Source organism: Sapajus apella, unplaced genomic scaffold (genome assembly GCF_009761245.1).
Source record: "Sapajus apella isolate SASKATOON/1434 unplaced genomic scaffold, GSC_monkey_1.0 scaffold91, whole genome shotgun sequence".
Taxonomy (NCBI): Eukaryota; Metazoa; Chordata; class Mammalia; order Primates; family Cebidae; genus Sapajus; species Sapajus apella.
In genome coordinates, this window is record NW_022437031.1 from 151,192 (window position 1) to 159,711 (window position 8,520).

At 40.0% G+C, this 8,520-nt stretch overlaps 1 pseudogene across 1 annotated transcript; it reads left to right on the forward strand.

Annotated features, from left to right (window-relative positions):
• Positions 1-427: 427 nt before the first annotated feature.
• Positions 428-1,844, forward strand: LOC116535002 (annotated as a pseudogene). The gene has a single exon (XR_004261988.1). The product of XR_004261988.1 is annotated as an elongation factor 1-alpha 1 pseudogene (transcript).
• Positions 1,845-8,520: the final 6,676 nt, after the last annotated feature.

Consider the following 8,520-nt stretch of genomic DNA (forward strand, 5'->3'; position numbering starts at 1 on the left):
TTATCTCCTTCTAGATTCTCCAAAGAAAGGGTTTCAGAAGTGCTACATTCACGCATCTGTTTAACTCTGCATGTTGAACATACACTTTGACAATCATTGTGCTAGACAGCTCCGTTTTTCTTTTAGAGCCAGATATTTCTCATTACACCCTATGCTCCCATTCACTCAGGAATATCCAAACGCAGCTTTTAGAAGAAACGTGTTTCTAACTCGCTGAATCTAAACATAGATGCAACTTCCTAAGGTGAACGAACACACAGCAGAAGAGTTTGAAGGAGACGCTTCTCCTGTGGTTTACACGCGATCTTACCGCTAGATCTTATGTGCCTGTATGTGGCTGGAAATATCTCTTTTAGATTCTCCAAAGAAAGTGTTTCTGGTTTTTCACAACGGGTTTTCCGCCAGAACATATGTGTCGTGGAAACTACCCCTAAAAGCCCAAATGGGAAAGGAAAAGTCTCATATCAAGGTTTTCGTCTTTGGGCATGTAGACTCGGGCAAGTCCAACACTACTGGCCATCTAATCTACAAATACGGTGGCATCGACAAAAGAACCATTGAAAAATTTGAAAAGGAGGCTGCTGAGTCGGAAAAGGGCTCCTTCAAGTTTGCCTGGATCTTCGATTAACTGAAAGCCCATCGTGAACGTGTGTCACGATTGTTATCCCCTTGTCGAAATTCGATACCAGCAAGTACTACGTGACTATGATTTATGCCCAGGACACAGAGACTTCATCAAAAACATCATTACAGGGACATCTCAGGCTGACTGTGCTGTCCTGATTGTCGCTGCTGGTGTTGGTGAATTTGAAGCTGGTAGCTCCAAGAATGGGCAGACCCGAGAGCATGCCCTCCTGGCTTACACACTAGGTGTGAAACAACTAATTGTTGGTGTTAACAAAATGGATTCCACTGAGCCACCCTACAGCCAGAAGAGATATGAGGAAATCGTTAAGGAAGTCAGCACTTACATTAAGAAAATTGGCTACAACCCCAACACAGTAGCATTTGTGCCAATTTCTGGTTGGAATGGTGACAACATGCTGGAGCCAAGTGCTAACATGCCTTGGTTCAAGGGTTGGAAAGTCACCCATAAGGATGGCAAAGCCAGTGGAACCACGCTGCTTGAGGCTCTGGACTGCATCTTACCACCAACTCGTCCAACTGACAAGCCCTTGTGCCTGCCTCTCCAGGATGTCTATAAAATTGGTGGTATTGGTACTGTTCCTGTTGGCCGAGTGGAGACTGGTGTTCTCAAAGCTGGTATGGTGGTCACCTTTGCTCCAGTCAACGTTACAACTGAAGTGAAATCTGTTGAAATGCACCATGAATATTTGAGTGAAGCTCTTCCTGGGGACAATGTGGGCTTCAATGTCAAGAATGTGCCTGTCAAGGATGTTCATTGTGGCAACGTTGCCAGTGACAGCAAGAACGACCCACCAATGGAAGCAGTTGGCTTCACTGCTCAGGTGATTATCCTGAACCATCCAGGCCAAATCAGTGCTGGCTATGCCCCTGAACTAGATTGCCACACGGCTCACATTGCCTGCAAGTTTGCTGAGCTGAAGGAAAAGATTGATCGCCGTTCTGGTAAAAAGCTGGAAGATGGCCCTAAATTCTTGAAGTCTGGTGATGCTGCCAATGTTGATATGGTTCCTGACAAGCCCATGTGTGTTGAGAGCTTCTCAGACTATCCACCTCTCGGTCGCTTTGCTGTTCGTGATATGAGACAGACGGTTGCTGTGGGTGTCATCAGAGCAGTGGGCAAGAAGGCTGCTGGAGCTGGTAAGGTCACTAAGTCAGCCCAGAAAGCTCAGAAGGCTAAATGAATATTGTCCCTAATACCTGCAACCTCAATCTTAATCAGTGGTGGAGGAGGAACGGTCTCAGAACTGTTTGTTTCAATTGACCATTTAAGTTTAGCAGTAAAAGACTGCTTAATGATAACAATGCATCGTAAAACCTTCTGAAGGAAAGGAGAATGTTTTGCGGACCACTTTGGTTTTCTTTTTTGCTTGTGGCAGTTTTAAGTTATTACTATTTAAAATCAGTACTTTTTAATGGAAACGACCAAAAATTTGTCACAAAATTTTGAGAACCATTAAAAAAGTTCAACGAGAAAAAAAAGAAAAACAAAGGGTTTCTGAACTGCTACATTCACAAATCTATTTAACTCTATAAGTTGAATATACACCTTGACAATCATTCTGCTAGATAGCTCCGTTTTTGTTTTAGAGCCTGATATGTCTCATTACACCCAATACTCCCATTCACTCAGGATTATCCAAACGCAGCTTTTAGAAGAAACGTGTTTCTAACTCCCCGAATCTAAACACAGATGCAACTTCCTAAGATGAACGAATACACAGCAGAGCAGTTTGAAAGAGACGTTACTCCTGTGGTTTAGACACGATCTTATCGCTAATTCTTATGTGCCTGTATATACCTGGAAATATCTCATTCTACATTCTCCAAAGAAAGGGTTTCTAACCTGCTACATTCACACATCTGTTTAACTCCGGAAGTTGAATGTTCACCTTGAAAATCATTCTGCTAGATAGCTCCGTTTTGGTTTTAGAGCCAGATATTTCGCATTACACCGTAAACTCCCTTTCATTCAGGAATATCCAAACGCAGCTTTTAGAAGAAACGTCTTTCTAACTCGCTGAATGTAAACATAGATACAACTTCCTAAGGTGAGCGAACGCACAGCAGAACAGTTTGAAAAAGGCGTTTCTCCTGTGGTTTAGACGCGATTTTACTGCTAATTCTTGTGTCCCTGCATATGGCTGGAAATATCTCTTTCTAGATTCTCCAAAGAAAGGGTTTCTGACCTGCTACATTCACACATCTGTTTAATTCTGTAAGTTGAATATACACCTTGTCAATCACTCTGCTAAAAGCTCCGTTTTTGTTTTAGAGCCACATATTTCTCATTACAATGTATACTCCCATTCACTCAGGAATATACAAATGCAGCCTTTAGAAGAAACGTGTTTCTAACTCTTGAATCTAAACAAAAATGCAAATTCCTAAGGTGAATGAACACACAGCAGAGCAGTTTGAAAGAGACGTTTCTCCTGTTGTTTAGACACGATCTGACTGCTAATTATTTTGTGCGTGTATATGCCTGGAAATATCTGTTTCTAGATTCTCCAAATAAGGGATTCTGAACTATTCTGTTAGTTGAATATACACATTGACGATCATTCTGCTAGATAGCTCCGTTTCTGTTTTAGAGCCAGATATTTCTCATTACACACTATACTCCCATTTACTCAGGAATATCCAAACGAAGCTTTTAGAAGAAACGTGTCTCTAACTCGCTGAATCTAAACATACATGCAACTTTCTAAGGTCAACGAACACACAACAGAGCAGTTTGAAAGAGACGTTTCTTCTGTGTTTTCGACGCGATCTTACCGTTAATACTTATGTGCGTGTATATGGCTGGAAATGTCTGTTTCTAGATTCTCCAAAGAAAGGGATCTGAACTGCTACATTCACACATCTGTTTAACTCTGTACGTTGAATATACACCGTGACAATGATTCTGCTAGATAGCTCCTTTTTTGTTTTAGACCCAGATATTTCTCAGTACACCTTATATGCCCATTCACTCAGGAATATCCAAAGGCGGCTTTTAGAAGAAACGTGTTTCCAACTCGCTGAATCTAAATATAGATGCAACACCCTAAATTGAACGAACACACAGCAGAGGACTTTGAGAGAGACGTTCCTCCTGTGGTATAGACGCGATTTTTCCGCTAATTCTTATGAGCCTGTGTATCGCAGGAAATATCTGTTTCTACATTCTGCAAAGAAAGAGTTTTTTAACTCCTCTGTAAGTTGAATATGCACCATGACAATCACTCTGCTAGATAGCTCTGTTTTTGTTTCAGAGCCAGATATTTCTCATGACGCCCTATACTCCCATTCACTCAGGAATATCCAAATGCAGCTTTTAGAAGAAACTTGTTTCTAACACGCTGAATCTAAACATACATGGAACTTTCTAAGGTGAACAAACACACAGGAGAGCAGTTGGAAAGATACTTTTCTCCTGTGGTTTAGACGGGATCTTACCGCTAATTCTTTTGTGCCTGCATATGGCTTTAAATATCTGTTTCGAGATTCTCCAAAGAGAGAGTTTCTGAACTGCTACATTCACACAACTGTTTAACTCTGTAAGTTGAATAAACGCCTTGACAATCATTCTGCCAGATAGCTCCGTTTTTGTTTAAGAGCCGGATATTCCTCATTATAAGCTATACTCCCATTCACTCATTAATATCCAAATGCAGCTTTTAGAAGAAACGTGTTTCTAACTCCCTGAATCTAAACCAAGATGCAACTTCCTAAGGTGAACGAACACCCAGCAGAGCAGTTTGAAAGTAGCGTTTCTCCTGTGGTTTAGACATGATCTTACCGCTAATTTTTATGTTCCTGTATATGGCTGGAAATATCTCTTTCCGGATCCTCCAAAGAAAAGGTTTATGAACTGCTAGATCCACACGTCTGTTTAACTGTGTAACCTGAATATACACCTTGACAATCATTCTGCTAGATAGCTCCTTTTTTGTTTTAGAGCCAGATATTTCTCACTACACCGTATTCTCCCATTCTCTCAGGAATATCCAAACGCAGCTTTTAGAAGAAACGTGTTTCTAACTCGCTGAATCTAAACAGAGATGCAACTTCCTAAGGTGAATGAACACACAGCAGAGCAGTTTGGAGGAGACGTTTCTCCTGTGGTTTAGACACGAACTTACCGCTAATTCTTATGTGCCTGTATATGACTGGAAATATCTCTTTCCAGATTCTCCAAAGAAAGGTATTCTGAACTGCTACAATCAAAGATCAGTTTACCTCTGTAAGTTGAATATACACCTTGACAATCATTCTGCTAGATAGCTCCGTTTTTGTTTTAGAGCAGATATTTCAAATTACACACTATACTCCCATTCCCTCAGGAATATCCAAACGCAGCTCTTAGAAGAAAAGTGTTTCTAACTCGCTGAATCTAATCATAGATGCAACTTTCTAAGGTGAACGAACACACAGCAGAGAAGTTTGAAAGAGACGTTTCTCCTGTGGTTTAGACGCAATCTTACAGGTAATTATTACGTGCCTGCATATGGCTGGAAATATCTCTTTCTACGATCTCCAAAGAAAGGGTTTCTGGACTGCTACATTCACACATCTATCTAACAATGTACGTTGAAGTTGCACATTGACATTCATTCTGACAGACAGCTCCGTTTTTGTTTTAGAGCCGTATATTTCTCATTACACTGCATAATCCTATTCACTGAGGAATATCCAAACTCAGCTTCTAGAAGAAACGTGTTTCTAACTCCCTGAACCTAAACATAGATGCAACTTCCTAACGTCAACGAACACACAGTAGAACAGTTTCAACAAGACCTTTCTCCTGTGGTTTATATGCGATCTTACCGCTAATTCTTATGTGCCTGTATATGGCTGGAAATATCTCTTTCTAGATTCTCCAAAGAAAGGGTTTATGAACTGCTGCATTCAAACATCTGCTTAACTCTGTAAGTTAAATATAAACCTTGACAATCATTCTGCTAGATAGCTCCGTTTCTGTTTTAGAGCCACATATTTCCCCTTGCACCCTATACTATCATTCACTCAGGAATATACAAACACAGCTTTTAGAAGAAACGTGTTTCTAACTCGTTGAATCTAAACATAGATGCAACTTCCTAAGGTGAAGGAACACACAGCAGAGCAGTTTGAAAGAGACGTTTCTCCTGTGGTTTAGACACGATCTTACCGCTAATTGTAAAGTGCCTGTATATAGCTGGAAATATCTCTTTCCAGATCCTCCAAAGAAAGTGTTTCTGACCTGCTACATTACACATCTGTTTAACTATGTAAGTTGAATATACACCTTGACAATCATTCTGCTAGACAGCTCCGTTTTTGTTGTAGAGCCAGATATTTCTCATTACACACTATACTCCCGTTCACTCAGGAATATCCAAATGCAGCTTTTAGAAGAAACGTGTTTCTAACTCGCTGAATCTAAACATAGATGCAACTTCCTCAGGTGAACGAAAGCACATAAGAGCAGTTTGAAAGAGACGTTTCTCCTGTTGTTTAGACTCGATCTTACCGCTAATTATTATGTGCCTGTATATGGCTGGAAATATCTCTTTCTAGATTCTCCAAAGAAAGAGTTTTTGAACTGCTACATTCACACTTCTGTTAAACTCTTTAAGTTGAATACACACCTTGACAATCATTCTGCGAGATAGCTCCGTTTTTGTTTTAGAGCCAGATATTTCTCATTACACCCTATTCTCCCATTCACTCAGGAATATCTAAACGCAGCTTTTAAAAAAAACCGTGTCTCTTACTCTCTGAATCTAAACATAGATGCAACTTCCTAAGGTGAATGAACACACAGCAGAGCAGTTTGAAAGAGACGTTTCTCCTGTGGTTTAGACGCAATCGTACCGGTAATTCTTATGTGCCTGTATATGGCTGTAAAAATCTCTTTCTAGATTCCAAAGAAAGGGTTTCGGAACTGCTACATTCACACATCTGTTTACCTCTGTTAGTTGAATATACACCTTGACAATCATTCATCTTGATAGGTCCCTTTTTGTTTTAGAGCCGGCTATTTCTCCTTATACCCTATACTCCCATTCACTCAGGAATATCCAAACGCAGCTTTTAGAAAAAAATTCTGTCTAACTCGCTGAATCTAAACATAGATGCAACTTCCTAAGGTGAACGAACACATAGCAGAGCAGTTTGAAAAAGACGTTTCTCCTCTGGTTTAGATGCGATCTTACCACTAATTCTGATGTGCCTGTATAAGCCTGTAAATATCTCTTTCCAGGTTCTCCAAAGAAAGGGTTTCTGAACTGCTACATTGACACATCTGTATAGCACTGTACGTTGAAGATTCTCCTTGGCATTCATTCTGACAGATAGCTCCGTTTTTGTTTTAGAGCCATACATTTCTCATTACACTGTATACTCCTGTTCACTGAGGAATGTCCAAACGCAGCTTCTAGAAGAAACGTGTTTCTAACTCGTTGAACCTAAACATAGATGCAACTTCCTAACGTCAACGAACACACAGTAGAGCAGTTTCAACAAGACCTTTCTCCTGTGGTTTATATGCGATCTTACCGCTAATTCTTATGTGCCTGTATACGGCTGGAAATATCTCTTTCTAGATTCTCCAAAGAAAGGGTTTATGAACTGCTACATTCAAACATCTGTTTAACTCTGTAAGGTGAATACACACCTTGAAAATTATTCTGCTTGATAGCTCCATTTTTGTTTCAGAGCCAGATATTTCTCATTACACCCTATACTCCCATTCACTCAGGAATATCCAAACGCAGCTTTTAGAAGAAACGTGTTTCTAACTCGCTGAATCTAAACATAGATGCAACTTCCTAAGCTGAAAGAACACACAGCAGAGCAGTTTGAAAGAGACGTTTCTCCTGTGGTTTAGACGCGATCATTCCGCTAATTCTTATGTGCCTGTATATAGCTGAAAATATCAATTTCTAGATTCAGCAAAGAAAGTGTTTCCGAACAGCTACATTCACACATCTGTTTAACTCCGTATGTAAAATATACTCCTTGACAATCATTCTGCTAGATAGCTCCATTTTTTGTTTTAGGGCCAGATATTTCTCATTACACCCTATACTCCCATTCACTCTGGAATATCCAAACGTAGATTTAGAAGAAATGGGTTACTAACTCGACGAATCTAAACATAGATGAAACTTCTGGGTTAACAATGAAATGAAGGCAGAAATAAAGATGTTCTTCGAAACCAACGAGAATGAAGACACAACATACCAGAATCTCTGGGACACATTTAAAGCAGTCTCTAGAGGAAAATATATAGCAATAAGTGCCCACATGAGAAGCAAGGAGAAATCAAAAATTGACACCCTATCGTCAAAACTGAAAGAGCTAGAGGAGCAAGATCAAAAAAACTCAAAGTCTAGCAGAAGACAAGAAATAGCTAAGACCAGAGCAGGACTGAAGGAGATAGAGACACAAAAAACCCTTCAAAAAATCAATAAATCCAGGAGCTGGTTTTTTGAAAAGATCAAGAAAATAGACAGACCACTAGCCAGATTAATAAAAAAGAAAAGAGAGAATAACCAAATTGATGCAATAAAAAATGATCAAGGGGATATCACCACAGATTCCGCAGAAATTCAAACCATCATCAGAGATTATTACAAACAACTCTACGCACACAAACTAATAAACCTGGAAGAAATGGATAAATTCCTGGACACTTGCCTCCTGTCAAGCCTAAACCAGGAAGAAGCCGAAACCCTGAACAGACCCATAACAAGGTCTGAAGTTGAGGCAGCAATTAAGAGCTTACCACCCAAAAAAAGCCCAGGTCCAGATGGGTTCACAGCTGAATTCTACCAGACATACAAAGAGGAGCTGGTACCATTCCTTCTGAAACTATTCCAAACAATACAAAAAGAGGGAATTCTT